Raw genomic sequence first — 18,498 nt, forward strand, 5'->3', positions numbered from 1 at the left:
ATATATTCTTTCACATTTTTCATACTTGCATGTATGTCTTCTTAGTTCTTGCATATACAAATACTATACTAGTATATTTTAATTTTGGACAAGAATATGTTATGTAAAATTTATCCTAGTAATGATAATAAGGAACTCTCATAATAAAAATAAATAATGACTAAAACTTTTTTTTAATTTTTTTATAATTTATATAGAACAATAATACAAAACTATATATTTAATATAGAATATATTGTATATATTAATATGAGTATTGTATTTTATAATAAATATTTTAGTAATTAAACTTTAAAATTATTAAAATAATTTTTTTCTTAACGGGTTGAAACGGGTTACCCACGTGTTACCCGCGTGTATACGGGTTCTTAACGGGTCACCCGATAGTGACCCGATAAGTTATCGTGTTGATCCGAAACCCGTTATTTTCGTGTCGTGTCAAAAACTGCCAGGTCTAATTCCGTTATTTTCGTGTCGTGTAAAAAACTGCCAGGTCTAGTTATTACATTAGTTATTGATAATTATTAATATCAATTAATCAACTGCCAATCATGCGAAAATTAGTTAGGTTAGTGATTTTCACGTTCTCATTTTATCCTTCTGTACTTTTCCCTTTGTTTTTGCCCTTTTGATTCTCTTATGATTCATGCAGTCTCGAGGGTAGAAAAAAGGAGTGCATGAAGAAAATGAGAGCGGGAATATCACATACCATTAGTTAGTGTAGCCACAAGGTCAGACTCAGGTACATATGGCGACAAGAAGCCAAACACAATCAAGTCATGCTAACGAACCCAATATCATATTTGCATCCAAATCAGCAAACAGAAGCCTATATTGGCCAACAAAAACAATCTAATTCAGCAAAACACCGGTAATGAAAGGAAAAACAGAAACGAGAACTGTAATCAGGAGCTCTGAAATTGCAGGAGCACAGAAGTACAGAATATGTATTCAAAAGAATTAGGCTGTTAGATTTCTTTCACTTTCCCAGCAGCCAATGGGTGCTAGGGTTTCAAACTAATAATCAATCAACCTAAGCTCTCTAATTCACATAATTAATATCGAATTCTCACTTTTTTTTGGCCGAATAAGAATGCTAACTTAGTATTTGAACAAATAATCGACTAATGGCTTGGCACAAACTCTCATTGAGGGAGACAAATGAGACCGAATCCCCATTCGCATCACCAAGCCATATTCAAATCTGGAAAACATCAGAACTCAACCATTAAAAGGAGAACTGGGGTTACCATTTTCTGCTACTCGTTAATATTCTTGACTAGCACTCTGCACTCTCCATCCCATGATTGAAATTTGATCTGAACGAACGAAGCAGAAAAACGTAAAAAGTTGTTCTACTTCCAAATTAATCAGGGCAACGAAAAAGGATTTACAACACTAAGTAGCTACAGTACAACTTATCCTGATTCCTGCACATAAAGCTTTTGCAATACGAACGAAATAATAAGTAACAGTTCTCCCTTGGCCTGATAAAAACCAAAAACAAAATATGACGATACATGTGTGAGAAACCAACCAACTAATATATGGCATGACTCGAGGAAATGTTTAGTCCAAAAACAAATCATCTCTGAACTTCTAAAGTGATACAATGACATAACCCAAAAACACCACTTCTATTGAAAACGAGGTTTGAAAGGGAAAAGGTTTCCAAAATCTAGATAGGGTATTGGGCCATTTATCTACTCTACATAAATCATAAATATCAAATATTTGAAAGATTAATATAAACCAATACATAGGTATGCACATGTCAAGAAAATCAATCGTCTTCTTCCAATCAAGATTTATGAAAGCATCACATAATCTAAATACTGAAGCTTTTAAAAATTCACAAGGAATACAGAGAGAGAGAGAGAGAGAGAGAGAGAGAGAGAGAGGGGTGAGATTAGCTTACCATGGCCACAAGCAGACACGAGACAGAGAAAGATGGGTTGTACCAACCCAACATCCCCCATTTTCCAATCCTAATAGGGGATTTAGGATAGGGAAATTGGTTGAGAGAGAGTGAGAGCTTGGCCATTACTCTTTTGATGTCTTGAGAGATGGATGGTTATGTGGTTAATTTTCAAAAGCTGTGTTTTTTCATTTTTGTGTATCAATACTGACTAACGGTGACCAGTTCCCTTGGTTTTAGGTCAACCACCTAAACTTGGGCGAAAAGAAAATAAGGGCCTGTGTGTCCAAGAGAAGAGAAGAACACAAAAACCGCTGCTTCACATTAATTAGTACAGATGCATTTTCCTTTGATTGTAAACCAGCATTTAATCCACTTCCAATAAAATTTGGAAGATTATATATAGTCAGCAACTGATTAGATTGTAGTTCAACAGCGGTACCCTCATTTGCTACAAAAATTACCTCAGTAGGGTACTGCATGAACAGTAGCATATTGCAGTTTGAACCCGAAACCAGAGAAGGAAAGGCTACATAAAGAGCTCTCTGCTTTCCAAACAATATTCTAAACCTATCTTCCCGAACCAAAAGTAAGTAAATCCGGAGGAAGAGAAGCAGGATCAAGTTCCCAGCAGTCTTTGAGAAGGTTTGGAGCCTCATCACCAGAGAGCTTCCTAGAAGGAATTTGGTGTGATGCCAACCTAACATCACTGCTTTCTAGCAACCTAACAGCATGAGACCCAATCTCCCTTATTTTAAAAACTGTCTTGAACCCATCGACCTTCTCAAGATACCCTATACTCATACCATGCATCTCACTATAAGCTGTCAGAAACACAACTATGTCACAACAACGCTTGTCTTGACTGGACAAGTTTCTTCCCTCTGCATCAAAAGGCGTTTCACTATAAAGTGCCCACACTGACCCCTTCTTCGGATATATACAATAAATCTCTCTTGCCACCCTTTCACAATCCACAAGCTGAGAAAATATATTAAATGAATTAATGGAAGTCTTCCTGGAAACTTTGAACCTCCCACAAGACACATGGAATCCCATTTTTTCCGAGAAGGCAAGCCACTCATAACCATTATTCTGAAGATCCAACCAACTCATTTTCACCTCAAAAGGTTTGACAGATACAACTTCATCAATCAAACCATAAAGCCTTGGCATTCCATCGTCATCATCGTATATAGCCCACACCTGTCCTTTCTCAAAACTCCTCCCTACTCTATCTTTATCAAAATCGTAAAAATCTGAATCCTCCACCACCATAATTTCCAGATCCCCACTCTTAGACCCCATGCTGCTCTTCTCTATTGACAAGCCCTTGCTTTTATCACTTTCTAAATCCTTCTTTGAAACAGCACGTTTCTCAACATCTAAATTCTTACCCTTCTTTAATTTGTCATGCCTCAGCCTCTCCCTCTTCTCTTTCTTATCTCTTTCATCATTCTTGTCCTTCAGCTTCAACTTCATCTTCATCTTCATCTTCTCCTTTTGAGCCTTTTGCTTCATTTCCGCCAATGTCATCATTTCATCACTGGTTTTTGCCTACCTCTCCATCACCTCTCCAACACTACTCATTCTCCTCCTCAACCTCCAACCACTCGGTTCCCCAGCATCACTACCATTAGCTTGATTGCCCAAACTCCCAGTACTGACTTCACCTTTCTTCTCCCAAACAACACTTTTCTTTTTCCCAGCGCTCACTTGACTGTCCAAATCACCAGTACCCACTTCACCCTTCCTCTGCAAAACACCACTTTTCCCTTTCCCACCAGTACTGCCATTTATTTCACCACTGTTACTCACTCTCCTAACCAATCCTTCACTACTCATTCCCCCTTTTGATGCCAAACTCACTTTCCTTAACCTCTCACTAGTCCTAACCTTGAAATTCTCACCATTTTCAACCTCCAGAGCCTTAAAGCTCTTCTTACAACTCGGGCAAACCAAATTATGCCCCAAATACCTCCTTTCAAACTGGTGCAAAAGCCGGCATGTTGAACAGGCTGTCCAAAAGGTGTCACTTTCCACCACCATACTAGAACCTAAACCCCCAACACCACTCTCTTTAATTTTCTCATCCTGAATCTTTATCCTGAGCTTCATATCGTACTCCTTCCTCCTAAGCTTGTCAGAAAGGAATCGAATGGCCTCGTTGACGAGTTTGGAAGCCTCTTCGGAACCAGCATGAGGATTCTTGTCAGGGTGGAGAAGAAACGCGAGCTTCTTGTAGTTCTTCTTAATGGTGTTGGTGTGAGCAAAGGGTTCCACCTGCAGGACGTTGTACCAGTCAGGATTGGGGCTTTGGGAGGCTGTACGGATGATCTTTAAGGAAGAGATGCCTTCCAAGCTTGGGCTCAGGCGCTCAGCACGTTTTGCATATTTGAGGGCTGATTTGACATTGGAGTCTTTGTATTTGGCCTCTACTACAGATTTCAGCCGCCGAGCTTCTTGCTCTGGTTCTTCCATTTCCTTTATTTTCTGTAAAATTAGTTTGTCAGGGATTTCACAGAGAGAGCACATAGATATATATACACACACACACACAAACACATAATTAGACGCAGTGATTAGTAATAACCAACTAACTCAAGCAGCTCGAACGCACTAACATATTTGATCAGCGTAATCACCAAACATCAATGACATTTCGTGATCATGCTTTGTGTGCGTATGTAAAGGTCACAAATAAAGATGAAGCTAAATTCAATTGCGTATAATTCCATGACCGGATATTCATATCCATTACACATCAGTAACTTTCACACTTGCGAAGAAAATGATGGGAGAGTTAAATAACCATTTTCAAACTCCCTCACAATTTGGTGTGCTTAAACTGGAATGAAAATTGAACAACAAAATCATACCTTGTCTTTTCTTAGGGCTTATTGAAATTGTGGGAAATTGGAGTGAGAAATTTGAGGGAATTTAGGTTTGGATTTTTAGGGTTAGGGTTTGGGTCTGGGAATTGAGAGAACGAAAACAGAGCGGGAGAGACACTGAGAGAGCGACTGAGGGCAACGAATACTTTCTAGCGCTGGTTTGGCACTGCAACTGCTGCATGGTGGATAAAAATAAAATAAAATAATAAAAAAAAGTAACTTTTTTGAGTAAAAGCTGCTTTGAAAAAACTGTATCTGTCATTGTTTTTTTTACAAATAATATTATCCATATTAAGGGGAATAGAAATGTTAAATCTCACAATGAGCCAGTAATAATGTGATTGAAATTCACCTTTACCGAGAATCAAATCTAAAACCCTTTATTTACATGTAAAGAGAAATATCACTAAACCGTAGTACTAAATAGCACAATACCTTCATTTTAATCTTTAGAACTCAATTTTCGCTCCATTTCGAAGAGATTTCGTCTTAATGACCTTAAATGTAAGGGTAATACAATAATTTTGTCCTACATGGAACCATTGGACCGAAAGTTTTTTCGCTTTGCCCGAAACATGGGCGGCACGTCACGTGTCTCTCCCTCCTATGTAAGGCTAAGTGTGTTTGTTTGACCTCATTAACTGGAACTGGATTGGATTATATTAGACTAGACTACTTAGAGCATCCCCAGTGAGGGGCTCTATTTAGGGTTGGAAAAGTGGTGGATATAGCCAATTTTAGAGCTTCGAGGAATTTTTGCGTCTTTATAAAAGAATCTCTCCTAATGAGGGACAATTTCTTTCGGGCTCTATATGAGACTATATATATTTATTTATGTAGTAATTTGATTATGTGATAATTTTTTTTTGTTAACTTTTCTTAAGTTGATTTTTTGTTATGTTATTTTAAATTTCTTTTATGAACCTTTCAATCTAAAAAAGTTCAAATTCTAACAAAATTAGATTTCATTACTTATGAACCATTCGTTGGATTATATTCTTTTATTCCAATTTCATCCATTAAAAAATACAAACCCCCACTTCGGCCCCTGAAATAATTTGATTTTCACGTACAACACAACAATCTACCTAGCACCAATTGGTAAATTAGTATCATACAATTTTGAAAATATTTATTTCAAAATTTCACCCACCAATGCCCATAAACGTTAAATCAATTTGAAATTTTAATTCTTATGAAATTTAAAACAATCATTCATTAGCCATTGCAAGAAACATACGTAAGAAAAAAAAAAAAGAATAAAAGGAGAGTACAAGTGTATTCACAAGTCAAAGGAGAGTGATAGAATTTGGCTGACATGAGTTGCTACTTTTCTCGTGTGAGCCATTGTTTTTTTGGGGCTAGGTGTAGCCAAATTTATGTTTCCTGAAAAAGGAAGTTGCTAGCCCAAGTAATGAATCTAGCTCAATTTTTCCGCTCATTAGTGATGAAATTCTCATTAAAACTTAAAATATAGCAGCAAAGAATAAAGCCTTTATTGGAAAAGCTCTTACTAATGTAGTCTCACGTTTGGTCCCTACAATGAGTTTACTCGCGTGGAGTAGAGGCCTCATTGTAAGTTCTTAGCGTGACCCTTCTGAAACCGTGGGACTTGCCAAGAGCATCTCTGATTCTCTGCTCCGCCTCGCCCCTCCCATCTACTTCTTTTTCCCCGCTCCCACATCCATCTTCAAAACCAGCTTCTTCCTCCCACCCATTAGGCAACCCCACCGTACGCCTCTTGGATTTGTCGCCGTTCTGAGAAACCCCAAAGAAGAGTTGCAGAAAGCGGGCAAAGGGCAGATAAGAGCCACCGATTTCATTTCAAAACTGTCAAGAAATACCTACCAGAAATTCCGTGAGGATTAGTCAAGCCTCAATCATTCTCATCATTCGACGCCGTCAAGAAAATTAGATTGAAAATTCAAAGTTCTTGTTGAAGCAGAGCTTCACAATTGTCTAATTTCTGTGGGATAAGTGGGTCAACGTGAGGTGATGAAGAATTACTGCCCAGATTAAAATTGAGGACGATGATCAACTAACAAATTGTCAAATTCTCATATGGGTTATATAAATAATTTGCCCAGATAAAAATGGCTATTCTTGGACGAGAGATATAGAAATGGTGGTGATGTTGGCCTTATTTTTTTTTGACAAACAATATTATTTATATTGAGGGAGGGAGGTGTGCTTAGCTACTTAATGGACTAATAATAATATGATTCAAATTCGCCTTTGTCGCGAATTGAACCTAAGACATCTCACTTACAAGTGAAAAGAAATACTACTAGACCGTAGTACTAAGTGCATGATGTGAGATTTTTTTGTTTTTTAGTTTTATTTTTTTTAGAGCAAAAGTGTGAAGGAAAAAATGGTACAACTTTTTTTGGACATATTTAGGGCTGGTTTGGTATTGTTGTGCTTTGAAAAAAAAATGCTTCTGCTGTGATGTGAGAATAAGCAGTTGTGAAATAAAACAGTAGAGTGTTTGGTAAACTTTTTTGTAAAAGTGCTTTTGGAAAAGAAAAAAAAGCAGTATGATATTGTTTGATAAAATTTTACGTAAAACAACTGTTACTGTGTGAATTGATAAAAAAGGTATAATATTATATATGTCATTAATTTAATTTTCTTAATGTCACATCCCGTCCTAGAGAAGTATATTATTTAATTATCGACGGTGTGAAATTACCTAAATACCCTTGGACGTTGAGAATTATTATGGAGTGTTGTGGTTTTGACTTAAGGTTGTGGACCTATTAGTTCTATTCCTCTATTATTGGACGCAATTAGAACTAGGTGTTCTCTTAGTTTTGATTGGTGGCTTTTGGACCACACACCCACCTACTCTCTCTTTCTCATTCCCGTGCTCTCTCTCATACTCTCTCACTCTCTCTCTTTTTCTCTCTCTCTCTCTCTCTCTCTCTCTCTTTGAACTCGTATGGACACACACAAACAAAACCAAAACAACATGGATCGAAGGTTCTAAGGTCTCCAGTGTGTTCCTAGGATCCTTACGAGTCGAGTGGTACCCATTTTCAGTAAGGAAACCTTCGAGAAACCCTAGTTTGAAAGGGAGCCGTGGGTGTACAGTACACTAAACCAGTTCGTGGAGGTTTCAAGCTGTTCTAAGACTCAAAAGGTAATCTCCTAGGCCTCTGGTTTGTTTTGGCATAAATTGGAACAATTTTGGACTTCAGAAAACCCTGGAAAATAAACCTTCGACTTGGGTACTATTCATCAACTTTTAAACCCTTGAGTTTTTGTGAATATTAGGACCACAGTGAGCTCAAAGAGGTCCTCACGATGCTCAGAGTGCATCGTTGGTAGGATTTAGGTCACGGGAAGCTCGAAAACGGAGCTTTGCAGAGGTCGTCGGAGTTCGAGGACTTCTTCGACTTGATTTCATGTGATTCGAGGCGTGAAAGAGGTATAATGCAATTCTTTACCTCCTAAACTTCATTTTGGTGGAAATTGCATGAAAACTGGTGAAGAAATAAGGGAGATTAAAGAGTTTGAAAAATTACCCAGTTTCCGGTGCCGGCGACAGTTGTCGAAGCTGGAGGTAGGAGTGAAGGAATATTCCATCAAGTCTGACGGAATATTCTCACACCGTTAGTTTAGACGGATTCAGTTAGCTTTTAACGGAATATTCCATAGAATATTCCTAACGGCAGTTAGGATTCCGTGAAGGTTGGCCGCGCGTGAGGGCGCGTCTGGTCGTGTACTCACCGGCACGTGAGGCCTCGAAAATTTATTCTAAAAATTTGGGGACGATCCTGAGTTTGTGTAGGTCACTGTGGTATACTCATATACCCAATTTGAGCTATGTATGAAGAGTTATTCGTAGCCAGGCTAGGTATGGGGGTTACGACCCGGCTTCATATCATTGAGTGGGCATTTATTTTCAGTATATATATACACACACACACACACACACACACTTGACGTTTTTCCCAGAAAACGTATTTAAGAAAATGTGATTGAAATGCCATGCTATGCCTATATTTTATTTTAGTATATGCATTATCATAATTATGCATATTGTTGCATGGTGCTGTGGAGGCTCAGGTAAGCTCAGGTAAGTTATGTTTGGTTATGTGAATTGTCGATGATGTGATATGTGATTGAATATTGTTGAGCTTATAAAACTGCACGTAGGGTGATTGTGATTTTAGCCAGAGATATGACACATGCCTGTTTATTATGTCACATCCCGCACCATATGCTCACATTGGATCCAATTTAGGTGCACAGTCTTGTCATACAAACCTTATTTATGGTTCCGACTCGTAGGTGACTAGCAATTTATCGCCCGACTATTATGTGAGAGTAGTATTGAGCATAACTATATTACACCCATCATCGTCGTAAAGACCTTTGCATTTGGTTCCGACTCTTGTGCAGTATATTACCGTATAGGCCATTGTAGTGACTCTGGTTAGATTGACTTTGAGCTATGAATTCAGCCGTACAGACTACCACAAGGGTTCCGGCTAACATGTTATATTTCTATGAAACTATTCTTACCTGAATTGCTTATTCTGTTATATATATAGGCATGGCATACATATAAATATGAATCTTGATTTTGAGCATGATTTGAAATATATACATATTTTATGTATTCTATTTTCTGGGAAAGTATCTATATACTTGTTTTACGGCGAGGGGTTAATATATTCAAAGAAAAATAAGGTTTTCATGTAAGAATGTTTTTACTGACCCACTCAACTTTATTTTTTGCCCCTTCAGGTCTTAGATAGCAGAGTTTGGTGGCCACGAGGAACCCCACGGTGTTCTGACAGAATCCGAAGAAGTAGGATTCACCTTCGGGTGTTGTATCTTAGTAATTGTCCTACTTGACTGTAACTAGACTTTCTTATTGCTCTAAAAGTGTATTTATACACTTAAACTCTCACTAGCATCCTTTCTTAATTGGGATTGTTAGTTGATTGGTTTTAAATTGTTAGTATTCCCTTACTATTTATCGCTTCCGCTTTGTGCATATGGCTACGTCACTCTCACGTGACAGCCAACACGTCTCGATTTCGGTCGGGGTGTGTCAATTTGGTATCAGAGCCGATCCCTGGTCGGAAGTGTGCCAACGAGGACGTCGGGCCCCTAAGGGGGGTGGATTGTAACATCCCACATCGTCCAGGGGAGTGATCCTTAAATGTATTTTCTTATCCCTACCTAGCACGAGGCATTCTGGGAGCTAACTGACTTCGGGTTTCGTAGGAACTTTGAAGTTAAGCGAGAAGGAGGCCAGAGCACTCCTAAGATGGGTGACCCACTGGAAAGTTGCTCGTGAGTTCCCAGAAACAAAACCGTGAGGGCGTGGTCGGGGCCCAAAGCGGACAATATCGTGCTACGATTGTGGAACGGGCCCGGGAAGTGGTCTACCCTGGGCCGAGATATGACAAATGGTATCAGAGCCTAGGTTGTAGTCCTGTATATCTTAAGAATTTCCTAGTGTCTTCTGTCTGAACTATACCGCCTCGTAGAGAGCCACGTTATTCAGATGAGCCTAGTTTCCTTGATATAGCTCAGTTAGGGGAAGTTATTGCTAATATGATTCAGTCCGTCATTCTTAAAGGACTCATTTTGAGATTGGTTATAAGTTGAAACCGAATCACTTTATGGAAAAAAAAATAAAGGACCTGAGGGAGCAATGTGTTGGCTCAATCGTTGCGAAAAAGCGTTCCGCGTTATACAAGTCAAAGGAATCTTCTTTTTGAAAGGTGGATCAAGACGACTACTTGGTTCGCATCCTGGTAGGGTCAGGAGGCTTATCAATTGACACCAGAGGAAATTGCTAATTGAGAATTGTTTAAGGAATTGTTTAAGAAAAGATTTATTCCTCCGGCATATATGAATGGTACGAAACAAGAGTTTACAATTTGAGACAAGGAAAGAGGACGATGGATGGGCCTTATAGAAGGTTTATTGACTTGTCTCGTTACCATTCGAATGTTGCTGCTAATCCGGTTAAGATGTTACGTCATTTTTAACTAAGTAATAAGAAGATGTGGTGTTCTTTGGGGACCATTACCCATTGTGCTTCTTACTAGGAGTTCTACGAGATTTTTTTGAGGACTCTGAGAATATGTTCAACGATAGTGATGAAGAAAAGGAAAATAATGGGAATCAGAGGAAAGATGATAAAAGTTAAGGTCAGTCATCTCAAGGACTTTGTAAAACTCAGAGCTTCAAAAGAAGTGAAACTAATTCACTAATTCTAGTTCTTCTAGCGGAAGTTTTAGTGCTACTGATCTGAGAAGAGGTGGTAGATTCACTAGAGGTCCCAAGTCCCAGAGGCAGGGATATATTGGTAAAGGAAATGTACCTTTGTGTCGTGGGTACAATAATAGACACTTTAGAGAGTGTAGACGAAGAAGCAGTGGATGTTTTACATGTGGACAAATGGGACATAGAGCTGCAAATTGTCCCCATAAGCAGTAGATGCCTAACAGTCTTCTTTGCCACCACTAGCCGATCCAGCAAGTTCCTGGATCTAGTAGTTATGGTCTGATGGGCTGTGGTGTGTAGGGGCGAAGAAATCAAGCTAATAGAGGTTGTGAAGGACGCCAATAAGCCAATGACTTGTTAACATATCACTGCAAGATGCTCAAAATTATTTGGACTTGATTATGGGCACGTTAATCATTTTGGTCACTTTGCCAGAGTTCATTGATTGTGAATGTAGAAATTTTATATTTTGGACGATGTTGCCAAAGAAGGTGGTGAATGAGCACGATCGAAGCGTGCATATGTATTTTCCAATAAAGGACAAGATGTTAATATTGCACCATTGGGAATTATTACTTACTTATCAAGACAACAGTGAGTTATCAGTATTGCAGGCTGCAGACCGTAATATTAATAACTTATGCGTTGGATTCGTTAAGCAAGTAACAAGTAGGTCATTCCATGTTAGTATTGTATTTATTCAGGGTGTCCAGTGATGGTGGAAGATATATTATGCCAGCAAATCCTATCCCTTTAGATATGGTGGATTTCGATGTTACTTAGGCTCGTATTGATCATGCCAATATAAATTGCTACGGGAAATCAGTTACTTTTCATCGTGTTGGATCACCAGAGGTTACTTTTATGGATGAGCAAAGTGGATTGAGGTATGTCCTTATTTCTATTGTGAGAGCGAAGAAATGGTTATCGAAAAGCTGCCAAGGATACTTAGCTCATGTAGTGCTAAATGATGCTACTCTGAGTAATGTGGAAAATGTAAGGTGGTTAGACATTTTCCTGTTATAATTCCGGATGAGTTACCTAGATTGCCGCCAGACAAAGTTGTGGAGTTTGCTATTGATTTATTTCCAAGTACAGATCTTATGTTAAAGAATGGCTCCTGCTGAGTTAAGGAAATTGAAAAATTCAGTTATAGGAATTGGTTGATAAAGGTTCCATTTAACCTAGTACATTATCTTGGGGAGCCCCAGTTTTGTTGTGAGAAAGAAAGACGGGACATTAAGGCTATGCATTGATTATAGGTAATTGAATCGGGTAACGATTGAGAACCATTATCCAATACCGCGCGCGCATTGATGATTGTTTAATCAATTTGGAGGTGCCTGTGTGTTTTCAAAGATTAATTTGAGGACTGGTTATCATCAGTTGAAGATTAGCGGTGAAGACGTTCCTAAGATTGATTTTAGGACTTATTGTGGTCTTTATAAGTTTTTGGTGATGCCATTCACATTAACGAATGTGCCTGTTGGTTTCATGGGTTTGATGAATCAAGTATTCTAGCAGTATCTATGCAAGTTGTTATTGTTTTCATTGACGATATTCCAGTATACTCTAAGTTGAAAACAGACAATGTTTGACATTTTTTAACTTGGTATTAAAGAAATTGAGAGAACATCGGTTGTATGCCAAGTTTAGTAAATGCCAATGTTGGACGAATCAAGTGGCATTTATGGGACATGCGATATCTGCTCAAGGTATTCAAGTGGATCCTTAAAAGGTAGCAGCGATGGAGGATTTGGAACAACCGCGAATCGTGACTGAGGTAAGGATCTTTCTTGGCTTAGCAGGCTACTATAGGCAGTTGTTAAGGAAATTTTTTTTAGTCATTACTTTGCCATTAACGAGTTGACAAGGAAGAGGTTAAGTTTGAGTGGGATGAAAATTGTAAACAAAGTTGTCAGCAGCTGAATGTATTATCTTACTCATACACCTGTTTTAGCACTCCCAGATGATAGTGGAAATTTTGTGGTCTACAGTGACACCTCGTTGAATGGTCTTAAATATGTGTTGATGCAACATGGTAGGGTGATTGCCTATGTTTCACGACAATTGAAACCTTATGAAAAGACTTACCCTACTCATGACTTGGAATTAGCAGCTATCATCTTTGCTTCGAAGTTATGGAGACATTATATTTACGGTGAGAAATGCAAGATGTTTTTTATAGATCATAAGAGTCTCCAATATATTTTATTCAGAAAGACCTTAATCTTCGGCAACAAAGATGGTTGAAGTTGCTTAGTGACTATGATTGCATGACCAGAGTAATCGTACAAATGTTGCTGCTGATACACTTAGTACGAAGGCTCAAGTGAGAATTAATGCTTTGTATGCTTATTGTGTTCATCTTCTTGTGGATTTGAGATCTTCTAGAGTGAAGCTTAAGGTGAAAGAACGAGAGTAAGCTTTATTGGCTAATTTTCAAATTAGGCCAATTTTAGTGGATTGTATACTCGATGCCCAGGGGATTGATAAAGAAATTCAAGAATTAATCGAGGCAAGGAATGAAGAGAAAAAGAAAGACCTCAGAGTTAGAAAATCAGATGGCATACTTATGCAAGAGAGTAGGATGTATGTGCCTAATGATGTGGAATTAAGAAAGCAATTTTGGATGAAACACATAATTCAGCTTATGCGATGTATCCTAGAAGTACTAAAATGTATCATACCATTCGACCATTTTATTATTGGCCAGGTATGAAAAGAGAAATTGCTGAATATGTTAATAAGTGTACCAATTGTCAACAAATTAAAGTAAAAAGGAAGAAACTTTTTGGATTGATGCAACCACTGTCGGTTCCACAGTGGAAATGGAAATTGTCACTATGGATTTTGTGTACAAACTTCCTCGTACATAAATGGTTACGATGGAGTTTGGATGATAGTTGATTGGCTTATTAAGTCAGCACATTATTCTTCAGTGAAGGAGCAGTGACCTTTCCAGCAAGTGCAACAGTTATTTATCTATTTTATGGAAAAGAGATTTGGGCTTACGGATCTGTTGAAAAAAGTTTTCCTAGAGTGACACCATAAAGCCCATGAAAATGGTGTCATGTGTATCAAAATTTTTAGGACTTGTCGACGGAAGGTATTTTGGGGAGCAAAAAGTTCAACCACGAACGGTTTGAAAAATTTAAAGCCCTTAGTTAGTAAAGGAGACTACTCAGAATATTCAGGCACTTAAGCCTAACCTGAAAACGGCCTCAGATCGACAAAAGAGCCTAGCTGTCAGGCATGCTACTGATCAGGTATACAAGGTTAATGATTGGGTATTTTTTAAGCTTACACCATGGAAAGAGATAGTAGGGATTGGAAAGAAAGGCAAGCTAAAACCTAAGTACATCATGCCGTCTTTGATTACTAAAAGAATCGGTGAAATGCTTACAAGTTTGAGTTGCCTTCAGAATTGGCTAAGGTGCATAATGTATTTCAGGTTTCGATGCTTCGTTATTATGTTGCAGATTCGTCGCTTGTGATTCCGGTTCAGCCTTGGAGATTAATCCGGACTTGACTTATGATGAGGAACCAGTGACTATTTTGGATTGGAAAGAGGAAGTCCTGAGAAATAAGATGGTGTACTTGGTAAAAGTATTATGGAGTGGAAGAAGCTTCATGGGAGACAGAGGATCAGATGAGAGAGATGCATCCAAGGTTGTTTTATGAGTATTAGTGGATGTATCTGTTGTATGTAATTTCGAGGACGAAATTTTATAAGGTGGGGAGATTGTCACAGCCCGTCCTAGAGAAGTATATTATTTAATTATTGACAACGTGAAATTATCTAAATACCATTGGACATTGAGAATTATTATGGAGTGTTGTGGTTTTGACTTAGGGTTGTGGACCTATTAGTTTTATTCCTCTATTATTGGACCCAATTAGAATTAGGTGTTCCTTTAATTTTGATTGGTGGTTTTTAGACCACACACCCACCTACTCTCTCTCTCTCCCTTTCTCTTTCTCTCTCTCTCTCTCTTTGAACTTGTATGGACACACACAAACAAAACCAAAGCAACACGGATCGAAGGTTTTGAGGTCTCCAGTGTGTTCCTAGGATCCTTACGAGTCGAGTGGTACCCATTTTCAGCAAGGAAACCTTCGAACAACCCTAGTTTGAAAGGGAGCCATGGGTGTACAGTACACCAAACTAGTTCGTGGAGGTTTCAAGCTGTTCTAAGACTCAAAAGGTAATCTCCTAGTCTTCTGGTTTGTTTTGGCATAAATTGGAACAATTTTGGACATCAGAAAACCCCGGAAAATGAACCTTCGACTTGGGTACTATTTATCAGCTTTTAAACCCTTGAGTTTTTGTGAATTTTAGGACCACAGTGAGCTCAAGGAGGTCCTCACGATGCTCAGAGTGCATTGTTGGTAAGATTTGGGTCACGGGAAGCTCGAAAACGGAGCTTTGCAGAGGTCGCCGGAGTTCGAGGACTTCTTCGACTTGATTTCATGTGATTCGAAGCGTGAAAGAGGTATAACACAATTCTTTACCTCCTAAACTTCATTTTGGTGGAAATTGCATGAAAAATGGTGAAGAAATGAGGGAGATTAAAGAGTTTGAAAAATTGCCCAGTTTCCAACATCGGCGATGGTTGCTGGAGCTGGAGGTAGGAGATGAAGGAATATTCCGTCAAGTCTGACGGAATATTCTCACGCCGTTAATTAGTTTAGACGAATTCCGTTATCTTTTAACGGAATATTCCATTGAATATTCCTAACGGCAGTTAGGATTTCGTGAGGGTTGGCCACGCGTGGGGGCACGTCTGGCCGTGCACTTGCCGGCGCGTGGCGGCGCGTGAGGCCTCGAAAATTTATTCTAAAAATTTGGGGACGATCCTAAGTTTGTGTAGGCCATTGTGGTATGTTCATATACCCAATTTGAGCTATGTATGAAGAGTTATTACATAGTTTTGTATATGTGCATTAAAGTGATGTTTATATAGTTGCTTCTCCTATAGGCAAGACCTATCCGGAGGACGAGCGTAGCCAGGCTAGGCATGGGGGTTACGACTCGACTTCATATCAGTGAGTGGGCATTTATTTTCAATATATATATATATATATATATATATATATATATACACTTGACGTTTTTTCGAGAAAACGTATTTAAGAAAATGTGATTGAAATGCCATGCTATGCCTATATTTTATTTTAGTATATGCATTATCATAATTATGCATATTGTTGCATGGTGTTGTGGAGGCTCAGGTAAGCTCAGGTAAGTTATGTTTGGTTATGTGAATTGTCGATGATGTGATATGTGATTGAATATTGTTGAGCTCATAAAACTGCATGTAAGGTGATTGTGATTTTAGTCAGAGATATGACACAGGCCTGTTTATTATGTCACCTCGCGCACCATATGCTCACATTGGATCCAATTTAGGTGCACAGTCTTCTCGTACAGACCTTATTTATGGTTCCGACTCGTAGATGACTAGTGATTATTCGCCTGGCTATTATGTGAGAGTAGTATTAAGCATAATTATATTACACCCATCATCGTCGTACATACCTTTGCATTTGGTTCCGACTCTTGTGCAGTGTATTGCCGTATAGGTCATTGTAGTGACTCCGGTTAGATTGACTTTAAGCTATGTATTCAGCCGTGCAGACTACCACAAGGGTTCCGACTAACATGTTATATTTCTATGAAACTATTCTTATCTAAATTGCTTATTCTATTATATATATAGGCATGGCATACATACAAATATGAATCTTGATTTTGAGCATGATTTGAAATATATACATATTTATGTATTCTATTTTCTGGGAAAGTATCTATATACTTGTTTTACGGTGAGGGGTTAATATATTCAAAAACAAATAAGGTTTTCATGTAAGAATGTTTTTACTGACCCACTCAACTTTGTTTTTCGCCCCTCCAAGTCTTAGATAGCAGAGTTTGGTGGCCACGAGGAATCCCACGGTGTTCTGACAGAATCCGAAGAAGTAGGATTCACCTTCGGGTGTTGTATCTTAGTAATTATCCTACTTGACTGCAACTAGACTTTCTTATTGCTCTGAAAGTATATTTATACACTTAAACTCTCACTAGCATCCTTTCTTAATTGGGATTGTTAGTTGATTGGTTTTAAATTGTTAGTATTCCCTTACTCTTTATCGCTTCCGCTTTGCGCATATGGGTACGTCACTCTCACGTGACGGCCAGCACATCTCGATTTCGATCGGGGTGTGTCACTTAACAAATAAAAGTGAATTACTAAATATACTTTATTTTTAAAAGAAAAATATTTATAAACCTTATCTTAAATATTTATAATTAAGCAATTTATAAAACAAAATTTAATGCCTAAAAATTAATAAATCTCTCTCTCTCTCTCTCTCAAATAAAAATGTTTATAAACTTTATCTTAAATATTTATAATTAAGCAATTTAAAAAAAAAATTTAATGCCTAGAAATTAATAAATCTCTCTCTCTCAAATAAAAATATTTATATACTTTATCTTAAATATTTATAATTAAGAAATTTAAAATACAAAACTTAATGCCTAAAAATTAATTAATCTCTGTCTCTGTGTCTCTCTCGTGTTTTCCTCCTTTATCGCATTCACGCTGTAAATGCAACCAAGGCGTAGCCGTCGCGAACAACCCTCCATTTCCAAGGTGCTGCTCCATTTCAAAGAAGGGCTCAAATTCATTAATCGGATGGTACTGCAAGAACCGTGCAATTGCTCACCCAAAATCTTTCTGATTATTCTTTTTTGCAAGAATCTCTTTTTCAATATCAACCTGTCTCATAAACTTGTTGAAGTTTTATCCGAACTTTCAGAATTCTCATTTGCAGAAGCTCCATTGGTACTGTACATTCTAAAGGTTAGGGCATTGCAGAAATACCCAATTGGCTGAAATGGGATTGGTGATGATGTAACGCGGTTTTCGCAACAATTCAAAGAAACCCATTTGCGAACAGATGCTAATCTAAGTTTCTGCAAATGGGTCATGACAAATTTGAAGAGATTCCACCCTAAGTGACTACTATGGGTGCCTAAAATGCTCAGATTTTCAAGTTAACTCAAATAAATATGGAGTCTTTGGAAAAAGTATTACCTTGGGATTTTGACGAACACACATGCATGGGATCAATACTGGAGAAGATTTTACAGGAGCTTCAGGAGAGACTGAAGGTTTTACTATTCACCCGTGTTTTACCAAAATAAGCTGTTTTGTTGAAGTTGTTATTTCCAGCTTTTGGTTTTCATCTTTTTTTCACCCATAACTTTGAAAACATACTGATTTAAAATGTTTACCAAAACCCAGCTTCTGGTTTTCATCTTTTTTTCACCCATAACTTTGAAAAAATACTGATTTAAAATGTTTACCAAACACCTAAAATGCTCCAATTTTTTTTTCATACCCACTTTTAAAAAAAGTTAAGCTA

General features: G+C 38.0%; 1 pseudogene; it reads right to left on the reverse strand.

The window, feature by feature from the left end:
• Positions 1-875: 875 nt before the first annotated feature.
• On the reverse strand, positions 876-4,965 carry LOC126600471 (uncharacterized; annotated as a pseudogene).
• Between the last annotated feature and the right edge of the window lie 13,533 nt (positions 4,966-18,498).

This window comes from Malus sylvestris, chromosome 14, assembly GCF_916048215.2.
Source record: "Malus sylvestris chromosome 14, drMalSylv7.2, whole genome shotgun sequence".
NCBI classification, from domain to species: Eukaryota; Viridiplantae; Streptophyta; class Magnoliopsida; order Rosales; family Rosaceae; genus Malus; species Malus sylvestris.